The sequence below is a fragment of the Callithrix jacchus genome, chromosome 15 (assembly GCF_049354715.1).
Source record: "Callithrix jacchus isolate 240 chromosome 15, calJac240_pri, whole genome shotgun sequence".
In the NCBI taxonomy this organism is placed as follows: Eukaryota; Metazoa; Chordata; class Mammalia; order Primates; family Cebidae; genus Callithrix; species Callithrix jacchus.
In genome coordinates, this window is record NC_133516.1 from 5,504,720 (window position 1) to 5,520,377 (window position 15,658).

Here is a 15,658-nt window from a genome sequence, read left to right on the forward strand (position 1 = left end):
GGAGGTGAAAGTTGCAGTGAGCAACTTTCGTGCTACTGCACTCAGCCTGGGTGACAGAGCAAGACTTCATCTCAAAAAAAAAAAAAAAGGAAAGAAAAGAAAAGAAAGAAAATATGAACTGTTAAGTAGGCCAAGCACTGTGGCTCACGCCTGTAATCCTAGCACTTTGAGAGGCTGAGGCGGGCAGATCACAGGGTCAGGTGTTTGAGATTAGCCAACATGGTGAAACCCCATCTCTACCAAAAAAATAACAAAAATTAACCAGGCATGGTGGCGTGCGCCTGTAATCCCAGCCATTCGGAAGGCTGAGGCAGGAGAATTGCTTAAACTCGGGAGGCAGAGGTTGCAGAGCTGAGATCACACCATTGCCACTCCAGCCTGGGCAACAGAGCAAGACTCCATCTCAAAAAAAAAAGTTAAATAAAATAGTATTTCTCTCCCAAGTTTTTAATGATTGGGAAAATGTCTAAGGTTTTCTTCATACAAGTTGACAAATTTTAATATCTTCATGCTTATTTATTAGAAGCAAGCACATATATTAACTACAACTCAGAGCTTCTGGTATAGTTTCTTCACTTTGCTGTGTGTTTTGTTATGTTGTAAATTGTAGACAACCAAGCTGGATTTATTTTCACATAAGGGTTCCTCTTCTTCTGTACTATTTGTTTTCTCACTTCCATTGTTTTAGCTCAAGTCTTGTTTGCTAGAAGCAAACAAACAAAAATTTCATGTCCACCCTTTTTTTTTTTTTTTGAGACGTAGTTTTGCTCTTGTTGCCCAGGCTGGAGTGCAGTGGCATGCTCTCAGCTCACTGCAACCTCCAATTCCCAGGTTCAGGCGATTCTCCTGCCTCAGCCTCCTGAGTAGCTGTGAATACAGGCGTGTGCTATCACTCCCGGCTAATTTTTGTATTTTTAGTAGAGATGGGGTTTCGCCATGTTAGTCAGGCTGGTCTTAAACTCCTGACCTCATGATCTGCCCATTTTGGCCTCCCAAAATGCTGGCATTACAAGCGTGAGCCACCATGCATGGCCTTTTTTTGTTTGTTTGAGATGGAGTTTCACTCTTGTTATCCAGGCTGGACTTTAATGGCGCAATCTTGGCTCATTGCAACCTCCATCTCCCAGGTTCACATGATTCTCCTGCCTCAGCCTCCTGAGTAGCTGGGATTATAGGCATGCACCACTAAGCCCTGCTAATTTGTATTTTTGGTAGAGATGGGGTTTCACCATGCTGGCCAGGCTAGTTTTGAGCTCCTGACCTCAGGTGATCCACCTGCCTCCGCCTCCCAAAGTGCTAGGATTATAGGCATGAGCCACCATGTCCGGCCATATCCAGCCTTTGATCAGAGTCTTTTGCCACTTATAACATCTAGTTCTAGTCTGTGCAATTCAAATGTCTCAGATGTTAGAGATTAGCATCTGATGTGATTGTTCCCATTGCAGTATGTTTGTTTCTTTTTTTTCTTTTTGAGACAGAGTCTCCCTATTTTGCCCAGGCTGGAGGGCAGTAGTGCAGTCTCAGCCCACTGCAATCTCCACCTCCCATGTTCAAGTGATTCTCCTGCCTCAGCCTCCCAAGTAGCTGGAATTACAGGCATGTGCCACCACACCCAGCTAATTTTTGTATTTTTAGTAGAGACTGGGTTTCACTGTTTTGGCCAGGCTGGTCTTGAACTCCTGACCTCAAGCAATCTGCCTGCCTTGACTTCCCAAAGTGGTGGGATTACAGGCATGAGCCACTGTGCCCGGCCTGCAATGTGTCTTATAGTACTGCATTTTCTAATTGTTACTACATGGTCTCACTTAGTTTATATTCTTTTTTGTGTGTGTGTGACAGAGTCTTGTTCTATCGCCAGGCTGAAGTGCCCTGGTGTGATCTTGGCTCACTGCAATCTCTGCTCCAGGGTTCAAGCAATTTTCCTGCCTCAGCCTCCAACAGGGATTACAGGCACACGCCACCATGCTTGGCTAGTTTTTGTATTTTTAGTAGAGACAGGGTTTCACCATGTTGACCAGGCTGGTCTCGAACTCTTGACGTCAGGATCCGTCCACCTCAGCCTCCCATAGTGTGGGGATTATAGGCGTGAGCCACCACACCCAGCCTATATTCTATTTTTTAAAATTATTTCTTTAGTTTCTAATGTATTTTACTTTTACTTTTTTAGAGACAGGGTCTTGCTGTGTTGCCCAGGGTGGACTGGAAGTTCTGGGCTCAAGCAGTTCTCCCACCTCAGCCCTCTGAGTAGTTGGGACTGCTCAGCTACTCAGCTGTGCCACCATTCCTGGTTCTAACATGTATTTTGAATTTAGCTTTAAACCAGTAGTACTTGGAAGATAATTAATAAAATTATTTACTATCCTGTAATATCAAACTTTCAACTTTTTTTTTTTTTAAATAGAGACAGGGTTTCACTGTATTTCTCAGGCTGGTCTTGAACTTCTGGGCTCAAGTGATTCTCCCATCTTGGCCTCCTAACGTGCTGAGATTACAGGCATGAGCCACTATGCCTGGCCAAACTTTCAAATTTATGAGCAACTTAATTATAAGCACTTTAGGAATACAGAACACCCTTTTATTTAGAAAGTTATAACTCATAAATGGTCACGGAGTATGATAAATATTTCCTTTCTAATTTCACATAGGATAACAGTTGTCTCCAAACGTGGTATTGCCATCAGTGATTCCACCAAGAGGAGGGGAATGGCAGATATCAGTGGAGTCAACCCCCTTGCCTTCCCTAGAAGATCACCTGGCCAAACTCTGCCCTTCTAAGGACCTCCTGGAATATTATCAAAAGAAGATGGCTGAGTGTGAGGCAGAAAATGAGGACTTACTGAAGAAACTGGAACTGTACAAAGAAACTTGTGAAGTACAGGTAAAGAGACAACGCACACGTTTTTAGATCTCTGATGAAGTCTTCATTAATTAGAGATGCTATAGAAGTACCAGCTTGTATCATAAGCAGATGTTCTATAAAATATTCCTATTTTATTCCCCAGCCCACCTTCCTGCCCTTCAGGCCCTCCTTGGATTATAACCCCCAAAACTACTCTTCTTATAAAATCTTAAATTCTGATATCTCCACATTTCTTAAACTTGTAGTTCTTTCATCTTATAACTTGACTAGTCCTTAACTTCTTTGTTACCTTCGTAACTTCCTAACTTTTCAGTTTTCTAAGTGCTACCTACAGCTCTGACATCGTGGCCTTCAAACCTAAACCCCATGTTGCTTTACTTTGGTAGTAACTGCACTGCCTGTAAATGACCCCTTGCTCAATTATTCTTTTGCTCCACCTGTATAGCAAAAACCTTGTCCTGTGCATCACAGGATGTTTAACAGCTTCCCTGGCCTCTACCCACTAGATACCAGTAGCACAACACCCCCAGCTGCGACCATCAAGAATGTCTCCAGGCTGGGCATGGTGGTTCACGCCTTTAATCCCTGCACTGTGGGAGGCCAAGGCAGGTGGATCACGAGGTCAAGAGATCGAGACCATCTTGGCCAACATGGTGAAACCCCATCTCTACTGAAACTACAAAAATTAGCCGGGTGTGGTGGCACGCACCTGTAGTCCCAGCTACTCGGGAGGCTGAGGTGGAAGGATCACTTGAACACAGGAGGCAGAGGTTGCAGTGAGCCGAGACTGCGCCACTGTGCTCCAGCCTGGCAACAGAGCAAGACTCTGTCTCAAAAAAAAAAAAAAAGTCTCCAGACATTGCCAGATATTTCTGGAATGGGTGTATGTATGTGCAAAGTCACTCCTGATTGAGAACCCTATTGTAGAAAGGTCACAAAACAACCAGTATGTAAACAAATTTAGCTGTACCCTCAACCACTATCTAACAGTTTTCTTACCTGTCCATACTGGGTTTCCTCTCCTTCCACATCTGTGTCATACGCTCACCTCCAGCCTGCAACTCCTTCTTAGTGCTCCTCTCTCAGCATCCTTCCTGCTCGTCCGTCTACACACAGTTAGTCCCTCCATATCCATCTTCTTCTTTCCTTTCTTTTTTCTTTGGTTGGTTTTTGTTTGTTTGGTTTTTTGCTTTTTGAGACAGGGTCTTGCCCTGTCACCCAGGCTGGAGGGCAGTGGCACAATCATGGCTCACTGCAGCCTTTCACTTCTGGGCGCAAGTGATCCTCCCACACTCAGCCTCCTGAGCAGCTGGGACTACAGGCACATGCCACCATGCCCTGCTAATTTTTAAAAAATTTGTTGTAGAGGCTGGGTGTAGTGGCTCATGCCTGTAATCCCAGCACTTTGGTAGGCTGAGGTGGGCACATCATGAGGTCAGGAGATTAGACTATCCTGGCTAACATGGCAAAACACCGTCTCTACTAAAAATAGAAAAAAATTAGCCAGGCATGGTGGTGGGTGTCTGTAGTCCCAGCTACTCAGGAGGCTGAGGCCGGAGAATTGCTTGAACCTGGGAGGCAGAGGTTGCAGTGAGCTGAGATCACGCCACTGCACTCCAGCCTGGGTGACAGATTGAAACCCTGAATCAAAAAAAAGAAATGTGTTGTAGAGATGTGATCTCACTGTGTTGCCCAGGCTGGTCTTGAACCTGTGGGCTCAAGCAATCCTCCCACCTCAGCCTAACAAGGTGCTGGGATTACAGGTGTTAGCCACGGTGCCTAGCCTTTCTGACAATCTTCTTATTGCTTCAGGAACAAGGCATCTTTGCCTATTTGAGCTGGATTGATCCCATGCCTACTGTAGCCCTCATCCCTTTTTCCTCCTGAGAAACCCTGCTCCATCATTTTTCTCCACTTTCTGTTGTATTTTTAACTTCTTGCTTGATGTTAGCTTTTTCTTCTCAGTATATAAACATATTGAAGTTTTTTCCAAATTAAAAGAAAAATTAAAAACTCTTCCTTCATTGTGCTTCTCTCTCTAGCTACTCTTTTTATATAAATGGCTCATTCTTTTCCCAGTCGCACTTCCAGAATCATGTAACTTTCCCATTCACTGAAAGGGAAATTTCTCGACTGCAGTTTCATCTTTGTCCTCGCCACACCACTAAAACTGTGCCTTCTGTGGTCTCCAAGTACCTCTTTACCAAACTCATCTCTTCTTTTTTTGCCCTTTGCAGGGTTTGTCACTTTTGACCTCTCCTTTTCTAAAATTTTCTTCCTTTCTTGATTTCTGTGTCATTTTTCTTTCACGATTTCTATCTAACCTCTCTGATCACCTCATCTTCGTGTCCATGAACAACTCTCCTTCCTTACTCTTAAATGTCAAAGTTCCTCCAGATTCGACTGTAAATGATCTTGTATATTACACTACTACATATGTGATGGTGACTGTTAAATCACTAACCCTGACTCACTTTTCTCCAGAGCTTCCTTTCTCTACCCCAGCTTCCGCACCCACACATGTACTGCCACCATTTCACCTCCCTTCATTCCTCATTCCTTAACTTTTTCTTTATTCTTTGTCTTGGTAAGTGGCATCATTGCCTCTGGTTCTGCCAAGCCCCTTACACTGAAATCATTTGGCAAGTCTTATTGATTCTGCTTCCTAAATACTACTTAATCCATTCCCACACCTACATCACTCTTGCCGAGATGCTCATGCAGACTCTAGAATTGCATTTAAACTGAGACAGTATCTTTCTTGCCAGTACCTGCTCTGCCCTCTTACATCCCCAGTTGGCCTCACACTTTTCACTCTAGCAGCACTGAAATATTTGTAGTTGTCCAAATTTATTAGGCTTTTTTTTGGACATTTACTTGTCATTTTTATCATGTTATGTATGTATACAATGAACTACATTGTAGTTCATTCCATTTGGGCTCTTGAATAGCCTCAGGATGGGGGCTGGTTGCCAGATAACAGTGATGCAGCATCTCTAATATATTTACTGGGACTCGGGGTGAGCCACCATGCCTAGCCTAATTTTTTTTATAGATTCTACAAAAAAAGTGTTTCCAACCTTGTAAGTTCCACTGTGGTCCTGTATGCTGTACCTTTCTCCAAATCGCTTGTTAATATTTACTTGTCATTTTTATCACCTTATGTCTGTATCTGTGGACTTCTGGATTTTTTGTTTTTTGAGTCAAGGTCTTGCTCTGTTGCCCAGGCAGGAGTACAGTGGTGTGGTCATAGCTCACTGCAGCCTCAAAGTCCTGGACTCAAGCAATCCGCCTGCCTCAGCCTCCCAAGTAGCTGGGACTACAAGCATGTACTGCCATGCCAGCTATTTATTTATTTACTTACTTACTTACTTATTTATTTAGAGACAGTCTAGCTCTGTCACCAGGCTAGAGTTCAGTGGGGTAATCTCAGCTCACTGCAACCTCCACCTCCCAGATTCAAGCAGTTCTCTTGCCTTAGCCTCCTGAGTAGCTGGGATTATAGGCACGTGCTGCCACGCCCAGCTAATTTTTGTAGTTTTAGTAGAGATGGGGTTTCACCTTAGTGGCCAGGATGGTCTTAGTTTGTGACCTTGTGATCTGCCCAGCTCAGCCTCCCAAAGTGCTGAGATCACAGGCATGAGCCGCCACACCTGGCTTGCTTATTTATTTATTTATTTATTTTGAGACAAAGTGTTGCTCTTGTCACCCAAGCTGGAGTGCAGTGGTGTGATCTCAGCTCACTGCAACCTCTGCCTCCTGGGTTCAGGCAATTCTGCCTCAGCCTCCTGAGTAGCTGGGATTATAGGTGCCCACCACCATGCTGAGCTAATTTTTGTATTTTTAGTAGAGACTGGATTTCACCATGTTGGCCAGGCTGGTCTCCAAATTCTGACCTCAGATGGCCCACCCACCTTGGCCTCCCAAGGTGCTAGGATTACAGGTGTGAGCCGCTGCGCCTGGCCCAGATTTTTAATTTTTTTGCAGAGACAGAATCTCACTCTACAGTCTAGGATAGTTATGAACTGTTGGGCTCAAGCCATCTTCCTACCTTAACCTCCCAAAGTGTCGGGATTACAGGAGTGAGTCACTGTGCCCAGCCTTCTTTATAAAATCATTTTTAATGACCCTAATCAATTTTAAGTGTTCAGTTCAGTAATGTTAAGTGTGTGTGTGTGTGTGTGTGTGTATGTATGTATGTATGTATACATACACATACACATTTTTTTTTTTGAGACAGAGTCTTGCTCTTTCACCCAGGCTAGATTGTGCAATAATACAATCTCAGCTCACTGCAACCACAGCCTCCTGGGTTTTAGTGATTCCTGTGCCTCAGCCTCCCAAGTAGCTGAGATTATAGGGTGTGCCACCACGCCCAGCTGATTTTTGTTTTTTTCAGTAGAGATGGGGTTTCATCATATTGACCAGGCTGGTCTTGAACTCCTGGCCTCAAGTGATCTGCCAAGGCTGCTGTGTTAAGTATATTCACATTGTTGTGCAACTGATCTTTAGAACCCTTTTCATCTTAAAAAACCAAAACTCCATCGCATTAAACAGATCCTCATTTCTCCCCACTCCTTCTGTAACCACTATTTTACTTGCTATTTCTATGGATTGGAAGTAGAGCAGTATTTGCCAGGCACGGTGGCTCACACCTGTAATCCTAACATTTTGGGAGGCTGATGTTGAGGGGGATCACCTGAGGTCAGGAGTTCGAGACCACCCTGGCCAACATGGTGAAACCCTGTCTCTATTAAAAATACAAAAATTAGCTCAGCATGGTGGCACATACCTGTAGTCCCAGCTACTCAGGAGGCTAAGACAGGAGAATTGCCCAGGAGGTGGAGGTTACAGTGAGCTGAGATTACACCACTGCATTCCAGCAACAGATCAAGACTCTGTCTCAGAAAAAAGAAATAGAGCAGGATTTATCTAGAATAGAGTGAAATCATACTGTAGTTTTTCTTTTTGTGACTGACTGATTTCACTTAGCATAACGTCCTCAGGTTTTGTCCATGTCGTAGCATGTGACGAGATTTTCGTCCTTTCTAACAACATCAGGCTCTGTCATGGTTCTTATTTCCTGCTCTCTCTTCTTAGAGAACCCACCGTCTGCTTATCCCTCCCCCAGTCCTCTGTTCCTCTGTCAGGTGTCAGCTCTTTGGTGGGAGTACTTTGGCTTCCCAAACAGATTTTAGAATTTTATTCCGGCCACACTCTCCCCACACCGTTCCACCATGCGTGCTTCCATTAGGTAGTTATTTTAGAATTTTATTCCGGCCACACTCTCCCCACACCGTTCCACCATGCTTGCTTCCATTAGGTAGTTATTTTAGAATTTTATTCTGGCCACACTCTGCCCACACCGTTCCACCACTTCCATTAGGTAGTTATTTTAGAATTTTATTCCGGCCACACTCTACCCACACCGTTCCACCATGCGTGCTTCCATTAGGTAGTTATTTTAGAATTTTATTCCGGCCACACTCTGCCCACACCGTTCCACCACTTCCATTAGGTAGTTATTTTAGAATTTAATTCCGGCCACACTCTCCCCACACCGTTCCACCATGCGTGCTTCCATTAGGTAGTTATTTTAGAATTTTATTCCGGCCATACTCTCCCCACACCGTTCCACCACTTCCATTAGGTAGTTATTTTAGAATTTTATTCCGGCCACACTCTCCCCACACCGTTCCACCATGCGTGCTTCCATTAGGTAGTTATCTTATTTTAATCATTTGCCTCTCTCCCGTGAATTTCCTTAGCTCTGTAGACAGGAATCATATCTTTTCATCTTTGTTTTCCTGCATGTAATAATAATGCTTATGCTATAGAAGGCATTACCAAAAAAGTGCGGATAGGCCAGGTGTGGCTCACAGCTGTAATCATGGCACTTTGGGAGGCCAAGGTGGGCGGATTGCCTGAGCTCAGGAGTTTAAGCCAGCCTGACCAATATGGAAAATCCTTATCTCTACTAAAAATAAAAAATTAGCCGGATGTGGTGGTGCGCACCTATAATCCCAGCTACTTGGGAGGCTGAGGAAGTAGAATCACTTCAACCTGGGAAGCAGAGGTTGCAGTGAGCTGAGATCATCCTACCACACTCCAACCTGGGCAACAGAGCAAGACTCTGTCTCAAAAATAAAAGAGAAAGTATAGATAGAATAGGTGAATCATATGGCATTTTGGATTCTATAGTCCATAAAAGGAAGATGTGAGAGCTTTGATGTTAAGTGCAAACTTCACACTCATCCTGTAGCTTTTAAACACCAGTCAAGGTCATGCATGGTGGCTCATGCTTGTAATCCCAGCACTTTGGGAGGCCAAGGCGGGAGGATCACTTGAAGGCAGGAGCTTGAGACCAGCCTTGGCTAACATGGCGAAACCCCATATCTACTAATAATACAAAAATTAGCTGGGCATGGTGGCATGCACCTGTAATTCCAGCTACTGGGGAGGCTGAGGCATGAGAATCACCTGGGAGGTGGAGATTGCAGTGAGCTGAGATCGTGCCATTGCACTCCAGCCTGGGCAACAGAGTGAGACTTGGTATATATGTATGTATATATATATGAATAAATAAACAAATAAGACTTGGTCTCAATAAATAAATAAACTCCAGTCTATATGTACATGCCTATTGCTGTCATTTGAATTCTGTATTGGTGAAATTATTTACTTTAGAATATTTCTACATTAATAGACTGCTCCCTGTCCCGTAAGAGATACTCCATTGAAACCCAGTATCTTTCAAGTATCTTACTGTGTCTTTTTGCAGCATAAACTTGAATGTGATTTACAGCAGAGAGAAGAAGAGATTGCTGAATTGCAGAAAGCTCTAAGTGATCTGCAGATCTGCCTCTTCCAAGAACGGGAACATGTTTTACGCCTCTACTCAGAAAATGACCGACTGAGAATCAGGTACCAAGTAGGAGAGGGGAAAGGTTGGAGTTATAACTTGAAATCACTTTATTTATTTATTTTTGAGACAGCCTCACTCTGTTGCCCAGGCTAGAGTGCAGTGGTGCAATTTTGGCTCACTGCAGCGTCTGCCTCCTGGTTCAAGCGATTTTCATGCCTCAGCCTCTTGAGTAGCTGTCATTACAAGTGTGCACGGCAATGCCTAGCTAATTTTTGTATTTTTAATAGAGACAGCGTTTTGCCCTGTCAGCCAGGCTGGTCTCCAACTCCTGGCCTCAAGTGATCCACCCACCTCAGCCTCCCAAAGTGCTGGGATTACAAGTGTGAGCCACCATGCCCAGCCCTTTAAATTACTTTTAAAAAGATAAATTTTTCCACATTAATTCTCTTAGGTTGTATTCCATAGGAAACAGACTCTAAGATGGAGATTTGCCTTCAGGGCAGTTATGGGAGAAGCTCTCTGATAATAGCTATGAGCAGATTTGGGCAGAGATAGAATAGGAACAGATACAATGGTAACAGAGGCCTTAGCCAACCCCATAGGGAGCACTAAGGATAGGGGGGCCTTTTGGTGGCAAAGGACTCAAATTTGTGTCCCCACATTGACCAGTCATAGGATGCAAGCTGTCCCCAGGGAGGGAGGGTGTGTAGACTTGGGAGAGGAAGCCCCCTTGAGCCAAGTGAAACTTTTAGAGAAGAACTGAGCTCCTGGGAGATGAATGTCTTGGTCCTGAGGGGGAATCTGAGCAGTACACTACATGTTCCACTACAGTACACTTCTGTGTGTGTGTGCTGGGAGTGGAGGACAGGGGGTAAAATATACATAACATAAAGTTTACCATTTTGGCCATCTGAAGTGTACAGTTTGGTGGCATTAAGTATGTTCATACTGTTGCACAACTGTCACCCCCGTTCATTTCTAGAACATGTTCATATTCCTAAGCTGAAATGGTGTACCCATTCAGCAGTAGCTCCCGCATCCCCGCTACCCCAGTCTCTGGGACACATATCATTCTACTTTTCATCTCTATGAATTTGACTATTCTAGGTACCTCATGTAAATGGAGTCATATAGTATTTGTTACATCGGGCTTATTTCACTTAGCATAATATCTTCAGAGTTCATCCATGTTGTAGCATCTGTCAGAATTTTCCTCGTTTTTAAGACTGAACAACGTTCCATTATATGTGTGTACCACATTTTGTTTATCTATTCACCCACCGGTGTATCTCAGCTCACTGCAACCTCTGTCTCCCAAACTCAAGCGATCTGCCCACCTTAGCCTCCTGAGTAGCTGGGACTACAGGTGTGCCAACATGCCTGGCTAATTTTTTCTGTAATTTTTATAGAAACAGGGTTTTGCCATGTTACCCAGGCTAGTCTCCAATTCCCAAGCCCAAGTGATCTGCCAGCCCTAGACTCCCAAAGTGCTGGGATTACAGGAGTGTGCTACTGTGCCTGGTCGAAGCCTTGCTTTTAATTCTTTTGTGTATCTACCCAGAAGTAGATCATATGGTAATTCTGTTTTTATTTTTTTGAGTAACTACCATACTATTTTCTATAGTGGCTATACTGTTTTATATTCCCACCAGCAGTGCACAAGAGTTTTGGTTACTCCACATCCTTGCCAGTATCTGTTATTTTCTTTTTTTTTTTAAAGCTTTTTTTTTTGAGACAGGGTCTTGCTTCGTCATCCAGACTGGAGCACAGTGGCATGATCTTGGCTAACTGCAACCTTTACCTCCCAGACTCAGGTGATCCTCACACTTCAGCCTCCAAGTAGCTGGGACTACATGCATGTACCACCATGCCCAGCTAATTTTATTTATATATATATATATATATATATATATATTTTTTTTTTTTTTTGGTAGAGATGAGGTTTTACCATGTTTTCCAGACTGGTCTCAAATTCCTGAGCTGAAGCAATCTTCCTGCCTCAGCCTCTGAAAGTGCTAGGATTATAGGCCTGAGCCACTGTGCCTGGCCAACACTGGTTATTTTCTGGGGTTTTATTTTTTTTTGGAGACCGGGTCTTGCTCAGTCACCCAGGCTGGAGTACAGCAGCAGGACCACAGCTCACTGCAGCCTTGACCTCCCAGACTCAGATGATCCTCCCACCTCAGCCTCCCAATTAGTTTGGGGCCACGAGTGTGCACCACTATGCTTGGCTAATTTTTGAAGAGATGAGGTTTCACCATGTTGCCCAGGCTAGTCTCAAACTCCTGAGCTGAAGTGATTTGCCCAGCTTGGCCTTCCAAAGTGTTAGGATTACAGGTGTGAACTACTGTGCCCAGCCTTATTTTCTGTTTATTTGATAGTAACCATCTTAATGGATGTGAGGGAGTCTCACTGTGGTTTTGATTTGCATTTAAAAATGTTGAGCATCTTTCATGTGCCATTTGTATATCTTCTTTGGGGAAATGTGTATTCAAATCTTTTGCCCGTTTTAATAATTGGGTTAATTTTGTTGTTGAGTTGTAGAAGTGCTTTTTTGTTGTTGTTGAGACAGGGTCTCACTCTGTCACCCAGGCTAGAGTGCAGTGGCATGATCACGGCTCACTGCACCCTCTGTCTGCTGGGCTCAAGCTGTCCTCCCATGTGAGCCTCCCGAGTAGCTGGGACTACAGGCATGTGCCACCAGGCCTGGCTAATTTTTGTGTTTTTGGTAGAGTCAGAGTTTTGCTATGCTGCCCATGCTGGGCTCAAACTCCTAAGCTCAAGTGACCCACCCACCTATTAGAGGTGTGAGCCACCATGCCTGGCCATAGAAGTTCTTTATATATTCTGGATATTAAACCTTTATTAGATATACTGATATATGCAAATATTTTCTCCCATTCCATAGATTGCCTTTTTATTTTCTCCTTTCTTTTGTGTTTTAGAGACAGGGTATCACTGTCGGCCAGGATGATCCTCCTGCCTAAGCCTCTGGAATAGCTGGAACTACAGGCATGTGCCACTATGCCTGGCTAATTTATTTTCTTTTTTGTAGCAACGGTGGGGGGGGGGTCTCACTATATTGCTCAGGCTGGTCTTAAACTTCTGGCCTCAAGTGATCCTCCTGCTTCAGCCTCCCAAAGTGCTAGGATTACAGGAATCAGCCACTGTGCCCAGCCAGGAGTTTTTAATTTTTATGAAGTTCAATTTATGTATTTTTTTCTTTTGTTGCTTCTGCTTTTGGTATCACGTCTAAGAAAATTGCCAAATTCATTGTCAGGAAGCTTTTCTTCTATGTTTTCTTTGAAAAGCTTTTGTTTTTTGTTTTCTTTTTTGAGTTGGAGTTTTGCTCTTGTTGCTCAGGCTGGAGTGCAATGGCGATTCTCCTGCCTCAGCCTCCTGAGTAGCTGTGATTACAGGCATGTGCCACCATGCCTGGCTAATTTTGTATTTTTAGTAGAGAGGGTTTCTCCATGTTGGTCAGGGTGGTCTTGAACTCCCAACCTCAGGTGATCTGCTCGCCTCAGCCTCCCAAATTGCTGGGATTATAGATGTGAGCACTAGAAAAGAGCACTTCCTGCCTCTTTTAAAGTTTTAATTATTTTAGCTCTTATGTTTAAGTCTTTGATCCATTTGAGGTTTTTTTTTTCTTTGAGATGGAATCTTGCCCTGTCACCAGGCTGGAGTGCAGTGGCACGATCTCGGCTTACTGCAACCTCTGTCTCTCGGGTTCAAGCGATTCTCCTACCTCAGCCTCCTGAGTAGCTGGGACTACGGGCACCCACCACCATGCCCGGCTAATTTTCATACTTTTAATAGAGACGGGGTTTCACCATGTTGACCAGGGTGGTCTCAATTTCTTGACCTCATGATCCACCCACCTCAGCCTCCCAAAGTGCTGGGATTACAGGCATGAGCCACCACACCCGGCCTTGAGTTAATTTTTGTATATAGCGTTAGGTAAAGTTCCAACTTCATTCTTTTGCATGTGGATGTCCAGTTTTCTCAACACCATTTGTTGAAAAGACTTAGCCACATGGTTTAGTTTTATTTTTATTTTGAGACAGGGTCTCCCTTTGTCACCCAGGCTAGAATGTTGTGGCACGATCTTGGTTCACTGCAACCTCTGCCTCCCAGGCTCAAGTGATCCTCCTGCATCATCTTTCCAAGTAGTTGGGACTACAGACACAAGCCAACACACCTGACTAATTTTTGTATTTTTGTAGAGACAGGATTTTTCCATGTTGCCCAGGCTGGTCTCATAACTCCTGAGCTCAAGCGATTAGTCCTCCTCACCTCCCAAAGTGCTGGGATTTCAAGTGTGAGCCACCATGCCCAGCCTCGCCACATGGTTTTTGATGTCCCATGGTCAGGTGCTCCATTTCTAGCAGGATCTACTAGCATGGCAGAAGCTGGCTTTTAAATGTCTTGTCATTCTCAGCTGTAGACAGCATAGTCTTGCTGCAGATTCTCAGAGGGTCTTTTACGATTCTTGTAATGGTGCTTGCTGTAAACTCCACTTGGTACCTTGTGCCACCACAGATACCATAGGATCTGCCAAGTCATATGTCCCAAGCAATAGAGCCTCCTTTCAACTCGGGGCCACACTGAAAGCTCGCCTTCCATGTCAGTTGATATATGGGATACTGATCCCAAAATACAAAGGGTGTTGTCTACAGAACCTGAAGATGCCTTTCAGGCATTATGCTTCCTTCTTGGTGGTAGCAGGTACCCGAGGAAATAAGTTGATCTTTACTTCGGGGGGAGTATCCTGATATACCTAGATCACACCCTTAAAAACTTTACGTATGTGCTTTGTAAGGTTCATCTCCAACTCTTTGGAGCACACATGTCTCACCAAGGGTTCCAGTGCACTTGCTGTTTCTTGTTCATGTGATTTAATGTGATGTCATCGGTAGCGAGCTCCTGGCGATTTGTGAAGTAGCCAGATCCAGATTCCTCTTTTTGTTTTTTTGAGACAGAGTTTCACTCTGTTGCCCAGGCTGAAGTGCCATGGCAAAATCTTGGCTCACTGCAACCTCACCTCTCGGGTTCAGGCAATTCTGCTTCAGCCTCCTGAGTAGCTGGAACTACAGCCATGTGCCACTACACCTAGCTAATTTTTGTATTTTTTAGTAGAGACAGAGTTTCACCATATTGGACAGGCTGGTCTTGAACTCCTGACCTCGTAATCCTCCGGCCTCTGCCTTGCAAAGTGCTGGGATTACAGGTGGGAGCCACCTTGCCTGGCCCAGATTCTTTTATACTATATTGACAGAGAAGAAAAGCATTAACATGGCCTTGGGGGAAGACTCTAAAAGTGCACCATTGTAGACATCACATGATATAAACTGCCTGTGGTCTTTTGAGGGGTAGAAAAGAATGCATTTATCTAACTAGTGACCACGTACCATATGCCTGAGACCAAGTACTTCTGTTCCAGCAAAGGTGCTACACCTGGCACAATGACTGAAATTGGGACCTACTTGTTAGTAGTCGGCTGTTATCCTCCAGAATCCATCTGGTTTTGTATAGGTTGTACTGAGGAATGAAATAAGGCTTTGATAAGGACCTCCACCCCTGCATTCTTTAGGTCTTTATTGATCATCTTGACTGGGTAGGGAGGGGCGGTTTCAGCGGCTTTTACTTAGCTTACCCCAGAAGCCAAGAAGCTAGTTTGGAGGTACTGCCACCTACCTAGTATGACCATTTTAATCATTTGGGAACTGAAGACATGACCATTGATTTGGTAGATCCAGTAGGCCTGCTGTGAGCTAGACGTGCACCAAAATTCCATTTATTCTTTGGTGCCCACATGCCCCAGTGCCATCATGATGCTTCAGGTTTTGTGGTATCAGCGTCAGCTTAGACCCTGCATCCAACAATCCTTCAAATACCCAGGTCTTTCCTTTTCCCCAGTATATAGTTACTTG

At 44.2% G+C, this 15,658-nt stretch overlaps 1 pseudogene across 1 annotated transcript in view; it reads left to right on the plus strand.

Annotated features, from left to right (window-relative positions):
- Positions 1 to 2,613: 2,613 nt before the first annotated feature.
- The window catches only part of LOC144579461 (coiled-coil domain-containing protein 77-like), a 29,024-nt pseudogene continuing 15,979 nt past the window's right edge, over positions 2,614 to 15,658 (plus strand). Inside the window, exons 1-2 of the transcript XR_013527001.1 lie at positions 2,614 to 2,878; positions 9,642 to 9,784. The product of XR_013527001.1 is annotated as a coiled-coil domain-containing protein 77-like (transcript). The remainder of the gene's footprint in view (positions 2,879 to 9,641; positions 9,785 to 15,658) is intronic.